The sequence below is a fragment of the Panthera uncia genome, chromosome F1 (genome assembly GCF_023721935.1).
Source record: "Panthera uncia isolate 11264 chromosome F1, Puncia_PCG_1.0, whole genome shotgun sequence".
In the NCBI taxonomy this organism is placed as follows: Eukaryota; Metazoa; Chordata; class Mammalia; order Carnivora; family Felidae; genus Panthera; species Panthera uncia.
Genome location: NC_064813.1, coordinates 56,438,683 through 56,451,400, shown reverse-complemented (window position 1 = coordinate 56,451,400; position 12,718 = coordinate 56,438,683). Strand labels below are relative to the sequence as shown.

The 12,718-nt window shown below is 46.6% G+C and overlaps 1 long non-coding RNA gene across 1 annotated transcript; it reads right to left on the bottom strand.

Moving 5' to 3' along the window:
* Positions 1–387: 387 nt before the first annotated feature.
* Positions 388–12,053, bottom strand: LOC125925540 (uncharacterized). The gene is made up of 3 exons (XR_007458861.1): positions 11,671–12,053; positions 3,156–3,263; positions 388–1,803 (listed from the first exon to the last, which is right to left on the bottom strand). It is a non-coding gene; the product is annotated as an uncharacterized LOC125925540 (long non-coding RNA).
* Between the last annotated feature and the right edge of the window lie 665 nt (positions 12,054–12,718).

Here is a 12,718-nt window from a genome sequence, read left to right as displayed (position 1 = left end):
CCCCAAATGCCCCAAGGATATCTAGACTGGAAGAAAACACCACTATGCCTCTAAACTTGGGGAAGCTTCTCCAGAAGAAAGAGCCCATCTGGGGCAGTTACTGCACCCAGAAGAAAAACTGGCGAAGAGAATAAATCCCCAAAGGGTCTTGGCATGAACTTCAATATCGCTCTACGGTCAAGGCTCCATCCATCCATCCTTGGGGCGGCTCGCAAGGCGCGACTATAATCACTCCTTTAAAGGGTTTTTGTTACACCAGGCAGGCTCTCATTACATGCCTTCGAAATAATAGCACACAATTTAAGTGCTCTGATGAAAAGGTCTTTAAAAGACATTTATTTTCTTGTACGGAATAGTCATTTCCAGGATGGCTTGTAGGTTTACAGACGTATAACCTGAGAATGTGCTGGAAGCAGGTGTGTAGGGCCCTTTTAAAGGACTTAGAAGATGACACCAGCCAAGTGGAAACGGATTGGCAGTCAAATGCACTGTGGGCGCTGCACAATTAGTTTTCTTCTGTGACAACAATTTTGTTTACATCGCATCTCGCCCGCTTGCCCCAGAGGTCTCCCGACCGTCCTCTGCCATTCTCCCTTCACGCACCTCCTCCTCCCCACCCCCATTCTCCTACCCCTGCCTCCCTGAATCACAGCCACGTTTTAGAATTTGGCTAGAGGAGAAATGCTTTTCTGAAGCAGTGTGTTTACTCTGGGGGGTTCTATTTTCCTTTGATTTAATATTCCTAATAATAGTTTCAGGGGAAATTACCGTTCATGGTAGAGTGATTCCCCCCAGGAATAAATGCTCCGGGAGGTGGGGATGGGGAGGGGGTGATTGATGGGGCTTTTTGTATATCCCTGTTGCCAGAAGACCTCATAAACTCAGGAAAGCTGTCCAGGCATCAGTCTGTTTACCTTTTCACGACTTTAAAGGTGATTTATTTGACCTTTGAAAACTGGGATCATACTTCTTGCTGAAAACAGTGCACATTTCAGCATAAACGGTGACAGTCAAGATGGTAAGGTCTCCAGTTTGAGGTCCTTTATCACTATTTTTCTCATTCTAATCTGAATGGGAAGCATCTGCTGGGGTCTCGGTACAAGCATATTTGAGGAACGCTGTCTAAATACATGGAGATAAGTGTGCGTTTATGTACCATACGTACGTACAGTTCTCATAACGATTTTTAACACTAGTTAGAAACGCCCCGGGCATCAGGGAAACAAGAGGTAGCACGCGTAAAGAAAAGCCTTGGGATTCCAGATAGGACCTGAGCTTTCACTGGCTGGTCGTTACCCTAGTCGTATAATTTAGCACCTTGCAAGCGACAACTTTGGAGCCGAACCACCGGCATGGGACGCCCAGCTCTATCACTTAGTATATAATGTTGGCGAAGACACGTGACTTCTCCGCGCCTTGACGCCGTTATCTGTAAAATGGAACAATTACAGTGTCTATACCTCACAGGGTTGCTGTGAAAATTAGAATAAATTGAAGCATGTAGATTGCTTACAATAACGCCTGGCATATGGAAAACAATACGTGTTAGTTACTATGACTCTCTGGAAAGGGGGGTAAATAATTATCCCTACAACAATACATGCAGCAATTAGGAGCGGACAATAGACAGTGCATATCAAGCCCCTCGTACAAGGCGACATGCTCTACAGATGCCACTCACCCCTTGGACAGAAAACAACTCATGAAGATCGTGTAAGTCCCTCGAAGCGGCGCGGCAACTACGGACATTTTCCTAACTTTCTTTTACTCAAACGACAAAGCAATATGGCAGGCTCTTTGTAGCTTCGTTTTACATGCGAAGAGACAGAAGGGGTAAACAATGAATGACTTACTCAAGGTCGCACAGCTCTTCACACAGCTCTTCGCACAGCATGTGCATAGAATGCACATGCAATCTATGTGCATTCTGATTAAAATTCTATAGTATTACAATGTGGGGTATTCGCTGACCAGTAAGGGATGAAACAACAGCTACTGGTTCTTCGGGTTTGGGGGGTCCACTTCCCCAAAGCGACCAGTTTCGCCTTCAGAGGGACCCAACCAGCAGTGGAAACGGTTCGTAGAACAGAGTGAACGTCATTAGCAAGGTCAGTCTTTCTCTGAGATTTAACAATCAAGAGAGGAAATGAGGGAAATCGTCCAATGGCACAGACCGGATCAGGGGAACTGCTTTACCAACTGGACTCTTGGTTTTACTTCTAAGGAACATTAGAAAGGACGTTTGGTATCAGTAAGATTTCTATTTTAAAACGTTTTTTATGTCGGGGCTCCTGGGTGGCTCAGTCGGTTGGGCGTCCGACTTCGGCTCAGGTCATGATCTCACGGTTCATGGGTTCGAGCCCCGCATCGGGCTCTGTGCTGACAGCTCAGAGCCTGGAGCCTGCTTCGGATTCTGTGTCTCCCTCTCTCTCTGACCCTCCCCCATTCATGCTCGGTCTCTCTCTGTCTCAAAAATAAGTAAACATTAAAAAAAAATTTTTAAATAAATAAATAAAACGTTTTATGTCTCTTTAGAACCCAATCCGTCAATAGAAGAGTGAGCACTGCAACACGAATCCATTCTGTTAAAATAAAATTGAGTTCATTCCCACTGATGACTTTGCAAGCTTTCCCCACAAGTGGCCAGCAGGAGAGGACGGGGATCCTTGAGTGCAGGGGGGGACATTTACATTGCTACACATTTTGCAAGGCCAGTTCAAGTTGGGGGTACAGTGATTTTTTTAAAGCTCCCGGGAGCCCCACAGGTGCTAAGTGAGGGCTCGGGACACAACCTAGAAAGCCCCATTCAATGGGCAGAGGGCACAAGCTTTCTGAGGAGTCAGGAGACAAGTCCTTGGGACAGCAGAAACAGGCCCTGGAGGTGACATTGGTAACAACAAATGTGCCTGCCCCTAGAAACCAGCTAGAAGGCCGTCTGCTCTGGGAGAAGACCCACCTGTTCCCACACTTCCAGGGCCTCAACAGCAGTAACTGCTCCGTGACCGTGCGCGTCCCCTGTTCCCAACACCCCGCCCTCCTCTGCACCTGTCAGAAACCTGAGCATTGACAGACGCGGCGACCCGGTGCCCATCCCTGACCCTGCACATGCTCGGCTCAAACCCCCACGAACCCAGGAGGACTCTGGAGGTACCCACCATCTTCTCTGACGACAGCCCATAATTTATGAGCCGCTGCATTTCTCTTCAGGACGTGACGACTGCATGTGTTCTAAGGGGAGAGCTGAAGAGCCATTAATCTTCACCCTGGCAGGGAAGAAACTGATGGTAATTTAATTTAACTGGATGGGTGAGGTAGATATACAAGACCACAAGGTAAAAATGACAAGATTATTAACTGCGCCCAACGCTGTCTGTTTAGCAAGCTGCCTCCGTACATGGAAGAGGGTTGGTTAACGTGGACCAAGGTTCAAGCAAGGTTTACAGAGGGGAGGTTCTGGCAGATGTGGGTAATGGCAAGGCTCCACATTTCCAGGGAGAATGCAAAGGACTTTTGTGGTTAGAAGAGGAACTTGGGCTCCAACCAGATTAGCAAGCAGGCTAAAGTTTAAAAGGTCAGGGCACACTCAGAAATATTTCTCTCCCACACCCGCAAAAAGGAAACGGTTGAACTTAATCACCAGGGTCCCCCTTCAAGCCCTCCCCTGACCAACCTCTCATTCCAGCTAACTCAATTTTTCCTCCTGTCCAAGTTGTTTTTAGAGGCTGAGCGACAGCTCTTTGCCATCAGGGAGCAAGTCTTTCGGCCACCGGCGTCCTGAGTCTCTGGAAGGAGCACCTGCCTCAGGCTCTCCCTGGGAGCTTTCTACTCACCAGCCCACGCCCAGGAGAGAGAGCAGCCAGGAGAGAGATAGGAAGTCGACTTTGTGGCGTCCACCATGGATTCCCTCCGTGGGACACTTCCTAGGGTATCTGTCTCCCCCACATCAACATCAAGTAAAAGCATTGTCCCCAAGTGCAGACCCCTTTCAGAGAGGAGAGCCTTCACTTTCCCAGCTCCTGGTCTGGCTCAGGACTTGGTGTGCAGAAATGTGACAGCAAGCTTCCGGGTGCTTCTCAGTGTCCCAGCTTTGTGCCTGGATCCCAGCGCTCTCGAGGCCCTGGCCCCTCGCCCCACCTCCAGGTCCAGATTGACCAGGCCAAAGTACAGATCTGCGGAATCACACAGTTTGTCCCAAACAAGGGCAGTGTTTGCACTGAGAAGCCAATAGGTATTCAATGCCTTACGGTTTGCAAAGCATTCATCGAAAATGATGGGCATGCAGCCCTGGATGTGGGCAGAGTGAGTATTCATTCCCCACTTTACAGATGAGAAAACTGAGATTCAGACAGGTCAGGTTTACCAAAGCCATAAAAAGCAGGACACACGTTAGAAAGCTTCTCTTGGCACTTACTTTAGTATATATTATATGCATACATATAAGCATGTATTTTAATAATACATATATTTTTGTGTATGTATATATTTGTATAAATTAATGTATATTTGTGTATGTATATATTTGTATAAATTAATATCCTTCTATGGCAGACACTATCGCTCACGTCCCCAAATGTCACTGTTGCCTCTTTTCTTATTTATAGAACCAGAATTTTGTTCAGTGCGGGCCACAGATGCATTAGACCCCAGGAACGGACCCGGCTTCTGATTTAAGCATGGGACCAGCTTCTTCTCTAAACATTGGTCCCCAGAAATGGATTCGACTCAGCTTCTGGTTTCTGACCCATGAGGCTTCTGGAAAGCTTTTCCTTCCTGGTTAAGAGGGAGGCACCATGAGGGGAAGCGCTCTTGTCCCACTTTGCCCATTCCCCCTGCTATGGAACATGGACGGGTGAGGGGGGCAAAATGCTTAAGAGCAGCTGCAGCTTTTTTGCAACAATGAGGAAGAAGGCCAAGGACATCAAAGACATGACAACGCAGAGCTTTGATATCATTAAGCTACTAAACTACCCTTGGTAAATGCAGAGCATCGCACTCCTAGTTTAAGCCATTTTTAGTTGAGTATTTTGTTTACCAGAGCTAAAAGCATTCGCTGCTAATATGCTCCCGGACCAGATGATGAGAAAGTCAAGGACAGAGGCCATATTTATGTTTGAGCCCCCTTTGGAATCTAGTCCAAAAATAGCCACTTAACAAATGTTTGCTAGAAGAAAGAAAAGAGTGTTCTCCTAACAGATATATCTTGGTGTGATGAACATAACAAAACCAATGAAGTTAAACTTAAATCTTTACTTGTTGGCAACCACATGGTCCTACATTCCAATTGCTCTTGCCACCGCCATTATTCTGCCTCCTTTCCCAGAATCCTTCTCACCATCTCCATACACTTCGACAACTAAAAACATGTTTCTTCATAAGACTGAACAAGTCAATAATACATTTCTGCAGTGAAGGTATTTTTCTTATTTAAAAATAGAATCACCCATGGGGCTCCCGGGTGGCTCAGTCAGTTAAGCATCTGACTTCGGCTCAGGTCATGATGTCACAGTTCACAGGTTCGAGCCCCACATTGGGCTCTGTGCTGACCGCTCAGAGCCTCGACCATGCTTTGAATTCTGTGTCTCCCTCTCTCTGCCCCTCCTCCGCTCACGATCTCTTTCCCTCTCTCTCTCTCTCTCTCTCTCTCAAAAATAAATAAAAACATTTTTAAAATTTTTTTTACATTTTTTTAAAATGTAAAAAGAATAAAAATGGAATCACTTAAAGGTGACATTTCAAGTCAATGAGGAAAACAAATGATGAAGCAAATCTAATAATTATTTGATAAAAACAAAATAAAAATATTTCTGGTACACCAGAATTTTGGTACACACCAAAATAAATTTCAGATGAATGACAACCCACTATATTACAAGGTAAATAATAATTGAATCCATAAAAATATCTAAAGGCATACTGAAAAGGGTGACTGGGTGGCTCAGTCGGTTGAACCTCCGACTTCTGCTCAGGTCATGATCTCACGGCTCGTGGGTTCAAGCCCTGGGTTAGGCTCTGTGCTGACAGCTGAGAGTCTGGACCCTGCTTCAGATGCTGTGTCTCCCTCTGTCTGCCCCTTCGCCGCTTGCCGCTTGCACTGTGTCTCTTGCATTGTCTCAAAAATAAATAAACATTAAAAAAACAACAATACTTAAAGGCATACTGATAAACATTTATATAATGTCACCTTTGGGCGAACATCGTAAGACAGAAACCATGAAAGAAAAACAATTAAATGCTGGACTATATAAAAATTAACATTTTCTGAGCCTAAGAAAACCACCGTAAACAAAATTGAGAAATAACACTGGAAAAAATATTTGCATGCAAAGAGTTAATGCCTTAAGCTACATAGGAATCTTACATGTATGTAATCATGAGAAACAAAAGAACACCCTGATAACAAATTTGCAAAGACATTAACTCAAAATCTACTGAAGAATAAATACCAACAAGCAATTAACATATGAAAACATAGGGGCACCTGGGTGGTTCAGTCGGTTAAGTGTGACTTTGGCTCAGGTCGTGATCTCACAGTTCGGTTCGTGGGTTCAAGCCCCATGTCAGGCTCTGCACTGACAGCTCGAGCCTGGAGCCTGCTTCGGATTCTGTGTCTCCCTCTCTCTCTCTGTCCCTCCCCCGCTTGCGCTGTCTCTCTCTCTCTCTCTCTCTCTCTCAATAAATAAATGAATAAATAAATAAATAAATAAATAATTGTTTAAAAAGCATTAAAATAATCTTTTTAACATATGAAAATATAGAACCTTACCAGTTTCAAAAGATATTCAGATTAAAATGAGACCCCCTTTGTCATTTTCTGCCTATCTTCTAGGCAACGTTGTCTTTCATTATAATATCAAATGTTTGGTAGAAGTTAGAAAATTGTGTCGCCCGTATGTGTCTATTGGTACCAGAAAACAGAAAACAAAAATTCACAGGAAAAGAAAAAGAAATGGAACCTTTGACATGTAATATTATCTTACAAAGTTATCTTAAGGAAATATTTATCCTAAGGAAATTTACCCTAAAGAAATACAAAGATTTACCCATAAATATGCTTACTACAGCATTATGCATAAGAATTAAAAATGGGGGGGGGGTGCAGGCGCCTGCGTGGCTCAGTCGGTTGAACGTCTGACTTCAGCTCAGGTCATGATCTCACAGTTTGTGAGTTCGAACCCCGTGCCGGGCTCTGTGCTGACAGCTCTGAGCCTGGAGCCTGCTTCGGATTCTGTGTCTCCCCCTCTCTCTGCCCCTCCCCTGCTCATGCTCTGTCTCTCTGTCTCTCTCTCTCTCTCTCTCTTTCTCTCTCTCTCTCTCTCAATAATAAATAAACGTTAAAAAAAATTTTTTTTTTAAATGGGAGACACTTGAGTGGCTCAGTCAGTTAAGCATCTGACTCTTGATTTTGGTTCAGGTCATGTTCTCAGTGTCATGAGATTGAGCCCCGAGACAGGCTCTGCACTGATCATGGAGCCTGCTCCAAATTCCTTCTCTCCCTCTCTCCGCCCCTCTTCCTTGCTCACACACTCTCTCTCTCACTCTCTCTCTAAAACAACATTTTTAAAAAAGAATGAAAATTGGAACGAACCTAAATGTGTATGAAATGATAGCCTGTTTTTGCACAGCAAATATTGTTAATGGGAAATGCTCCCCACATAGTGTTAGTGAAATAAGCTAAGTAAGGGAGTCATGACATAGACCGGGCATCTGGTTATACAACGGAAGTTGGTAGCAAGATAATGGCATCATAGAAAATTTTGTTGTCTCTTCTGAAGTTTCCAAATGTTCCTGTGAATCACATGTATTGTTATTTTTACCTAGGAATAATCATCAGAGCCTCTCCTGTCCCAGTATCATGATCCCAGCAACATGCCGTTCCCAGCAGTATTTCAAGCGGTAAAACACCAGTTCCTAGACGTTTTACAATATTAGTACATACACACCTAACAAAGATACAGCACCAAGGGGGGTGAAAAAACAATATGCATCATTAATAAATCCTTTTTTATTTTTCCTCTCTTTTTTTTTTTAGAGAGAGAGAGAAAGCACGAGTTGGGGAGAAAGCAGAGGTGAGAGAGGGAGAATCCCAAGCAGGCTCCACGATCGGTGCAGATTACGATGTGGGACTCGATCCCACACCCCTGGGATCGTGACCTGAGCCAAAATCAAGAGTTGGAGGCTCAACCGACTGAACCACCCGGGCGTCCCATTATTAAACCCTTTTGAGCAAATACTGTCAATAAAAAATGGCAAAAATTTTGATATCTACCACCCTTACACAGGCAGTCTTGCGTGACCCTACAAGAACCCTCTGAGGAAGGGCTGAGTGTTAAAGTGATTTGTCCCAGGGAGGAAATGACAGCTGCTGGGCCCCTGGCTTCACTGGACACTTATGGCCGTTCACACAAGACTGGGCCTTGTGTACCTATGACTTCCGTTGACTGCAGGGCTCCCCAGCACCATGAGCCCCGGGAACCAGAGCCCTGCGAAGCTGTAGCAGTCACTGCCTGGCCCCTACCTCCTGCCATCGCCCGTGCCCCGTTCTCCTGAGCTCTGTCCGCCTCTGAGCTGCAGCTACGGAAGAGTGAAACTCTCATCCACCCCTTCCCCATCTTATGGGAGGGTGGACGATCTGAGCAGCATCCATGGAGAGCCCGGAACGGGGCAGGGCCGCATCCGGTGAGACAAGAAGGCTTACAGAAGAGTCGAGCGGGAGATGGGAGCTCAGCCAGAACGGCCAAACTGGTCTCTGGTGTTTCACCGCCTGGGAGTCCTCTTCAACCTTCCGCCAGGGATCAGCAAGGAGACCTGAAAATACAGCTAGCCCACACTTGATAACTATTTCTTCTCCACTGGTATCTTAGTACCTCAGTAATAAGGCTCTTCCTAATAATAGGTTCGTCAGGACAATCTCAGGAACCCCTTTTGACAGAAAATTAAAACAGGTCCACAATACAGATCTATTTTTCTCCCGTCTCCTGTCACGACAGACACAACTGAACTCTAAGTCCCAAGCCTTTGCCACACTTCCCAGGTAACCCTTCCACCTCCTTGGTCCAAACCTTCCATGGGTGCACACTTCCCATGGTATCTGCCCGGTACTGCCCGGCCTCCCACGAGGCCCAGAGCCAACGTGGCCGCCCTGCCTGCTTCCCCACAGCCCAAGCGATTGCACAGGCCTTCATCTGCGCTCCCGGGGCACGTATCCACGGCCCACACCTCCAAGGCACTCACTGATGGTGCTGTGCCCGCGGTCTGCCCAACCGTCTCCCCCACGGTGCTCGGAGCACCACGCCTAATCCGCCTCGCTCCCTCGGGGTCTGGCACAGAGGCCCATACGTGGTCAGCACCGTGCTCCAGGGAGAGAAGTGGTCCTCGTTGGTACTCTCAGGAATCCCCAAGAAACAGCCAACAAACTGCAGCTCGCAATCAAATGACAAGAAGTGAGAATTACAGACCCTCCTCCGTGAGACGAACACAACTGTGAAAAATGAACGAATGCATACGCACACACATACGTACGCGCACACATTTACTTGCGTGCGTGCGTGTCTGCGTATATGCACCCGCGTGCACGCGCACGCACACATGCATGCGTGCATCATCCCCCTAGTCTGGAGGGGACCAAAGGCGTGAGGAAGGTGTGCACCAGAGAAACGACACAGTGTGTTCACGGAAACGTGGGGACATCCTAAATAGGATGGTCCTGAAACTTACCCTTAACTGTGAAGCAAGTTCCGCCACAAGAGGCTGGCTTATTCTGATTATTGAATTATCGTAACTATTGAATAACTATGCGTAATTACTGATTACTACATGAACCAACCCAGAAAATGTCGTGCCTCATGGTGGCACATTTCCCGATTTGTCGGATGAGTTGAAAGGAGGCCATTCGCACAGCCTAGCAGACAGCCCGACCGCGGAAGAGGAGTGGAGTGGCCCTATTCTAACCCCCTTATTGCGCATGTGGCAGAATTGAAGCCCAGACCGGAGAAGAGACAGACTTCAAGAAATATTTCTCGTTACCTGGAGAGCTGGGGCTAGAAGCCAAGTCTCTGAGCTCTCAAGTCACTGGACAGGGAAGTCTTCCCTCAAAGTAGAGGCAATATGGCAAATTAGCAAAAATGATTTAGAAGTTTCGGAGAACTTGGTTGTGGGGAATGGACACTTTGGGACATTAGATGCTTTAAAGCTCTTTTTCTCCCCTGCTACTGTAGCTTTTTATCTGGTCTGTATAGTGAAGGGGGAAAGGAGCAAACAACTGGAGAGGAAAAATAGCATGCCGTCTTGCTTCCGCTCTCCTTCTCCCTGCCATGCACGGGCCCAGCCCTCCTTTCTCTGCCCCAAAAGGTCTGAGCACACTGGAAGCTGGAATAGGTTACAATGACCGTTCACAGTCCACTGGACCCCAAGGTGGAAGCCCTTTGCTCTGCCCAGCCTCCTAGAGTCTCCTCTTTGACCTTGGAGACTAAGTGATTTCTTTCCTCTGCTTGGAATGCTAATCCAGACACACTACGTTTGCCCATAAGACTTGGAATCCCCACCCCACCCATGTCCTGGCCCCCAAGCCTCTCACTATCTATGACCCCATGAATCACAGAACCTTGATTCCTAAGTTAAGATTCAGACTAGATCCCCTCCCAACCTCGCCAAGTCTCAATAGCACACAAGGGCCTTCCTAGACATCCTGGTGAATCATCCAAACACCTAAGCGGGCAACTATGCAGGGAGGAAAACATGGCCAGTGTTGAGAAAAAATTCTGCGAGGCAGCTTGTTGCCCATCTACAAATATTCTGGATTATTACAATATAAGATTTAGTGAGAAAGATACCAACTTATCCCGGAGGTGTTGTTAGAACAGTTACTTTGAAACAGTGGTCGATTTCATTATTGTGTTCACAATCAGGTAGAGAAAATCTGCATGTTTCATCTCAAACACAAAGCTGGAGAGCTCAGACCCAGGGACCAATCCCAGCCTTGCCGCAAAGGATGGCGTGAGTCTGGGGAGGTGTCTTTACCTCTCCCCGAATTCAGTTTTCTTAACTGGAAAATGAGAACAGTGATATCTGCCTCCTACAGAATATTTCTGATGATCAAATTAGCTGCGGCACAGGGGCCTGGCGCATAGTAGGTACTCGATTAAAAACTAGTTCTCCCCTTCCATTTTCCTCATCTGCAAATTATTCAGAATGTGTAATCAGAGCACGAGGATACTAACACCACCTGCTGTACGGGTCTCAAAACTGCATAAGCAGCAGCAAAGGTGAAAATACAACCTCCACTCAGGAAAGAGCAAAACCAGGGTTCAGAAATGAGTGAAAGCCCTGTACGTAAGACACGCCAATTATATATGCGGGATAGAGGCCACTGGAGATGCTAGGGCAGTGGGTAGAATTAATCAAGGCCAACTTCCTGGAAGAGGTACATCTTATTTTGAAATGTAAGAGATAAAGGAGAAAGGATGTAGACTGACTGAAAAGAAGGAAGAATAATTTCTTATGCAAAGTTGGGGGAGGGGGGATCTTGGAAGTCAAAGAGAAAGGTCTTGAAGGCCTCGTGTTGGCAAATCGTCAAATGGAGCCTTTAGTCCAACCCAGCCTGTTAAGCCTTTACACCCTTTGATCACAGAAGAAAATGAGAGAATTTGAATGGTTGGATGTAAATCACCCCACCTCAGGGCACCTTCCTGGGACGGCCAGCTGACAGAATCCAAGCACAGCATCTCTAACCCATGGATGTCCTCCCTTTGGTCAGGACCTGCCTCCAGGGGCGGGAGGTGTTGGAAGGAGCCATCTAAGGCCTTGGCCCTTGTGACAGGGAGACTCAGAAGAGGGTGGAGATGTGCCTCTCTGCTCTAGACACAGAGGTCATGGGCGAGAGGAGCATCTTGAAGACAACAGTCCTGCCTTGTCCTTCTTATTGCCATCACAATTCCTAGCTCAGAGCCCAGTGCCTTGAAGGAGCTCCATACATCACTGTTAAGTCAGCTGCCCGAGAGTAGGGAGCCGAGATGGTCTTGGGCAGCAGGTTCCTAACTAGATCTCCACCCTGCACCCCTGACTCTACATTCTGGCCACACCCATGATAGAATGTGCTGTGCCTTCTCTTCCTTCTAGATCTTTGAAGACAATCCTCCTTCTGCCTGAAAAAAAACTTGGAGGGGCCCAGCTGAGAGATGGCGTTTTCCCAAAAGCCTTCTCTGACCCGACTCCAGCCCCCAAGAATCCCCTTATCTTAGCATGTATTGTTACATCGTATCATAATGTCTTGTCCTCTTGTCTGCATCTACATTTGACTCTGAATTCCACGGAGGAATGTTTTTCTTATTCCTTGCTATTTCCCCCCAGGACCTAGAACGGTGCCTGGCACATTAAGGTTCTTGATAAAGATTTAAGAATGTCCAAAAAAAAAAACCCACTCAGGTAGTTCTGAGTAGCCCAGAAATGGAGGAACCTAGGGCAGGAAAGGCCTAGAAGTATCCATCTTGCTGCCCTGGAGCTTGCCTCTGATACTGCTTTGATCCTGGCCAGTGTTGCTGATCAGGGTAACACCACCTTAGCAGGCTGACTTTGGCCGGTATCATCCCACCTGCCCTACACGGACATCTCACTCAGGCTTTGGGGAATCCACGTTACCCGGCCCCACATCCTACACCATATTCTGAGTCTGGTGCCATGTGTCGAACAGCCTTGGCAACTGCATTGGGTGTGGTTCAATCAC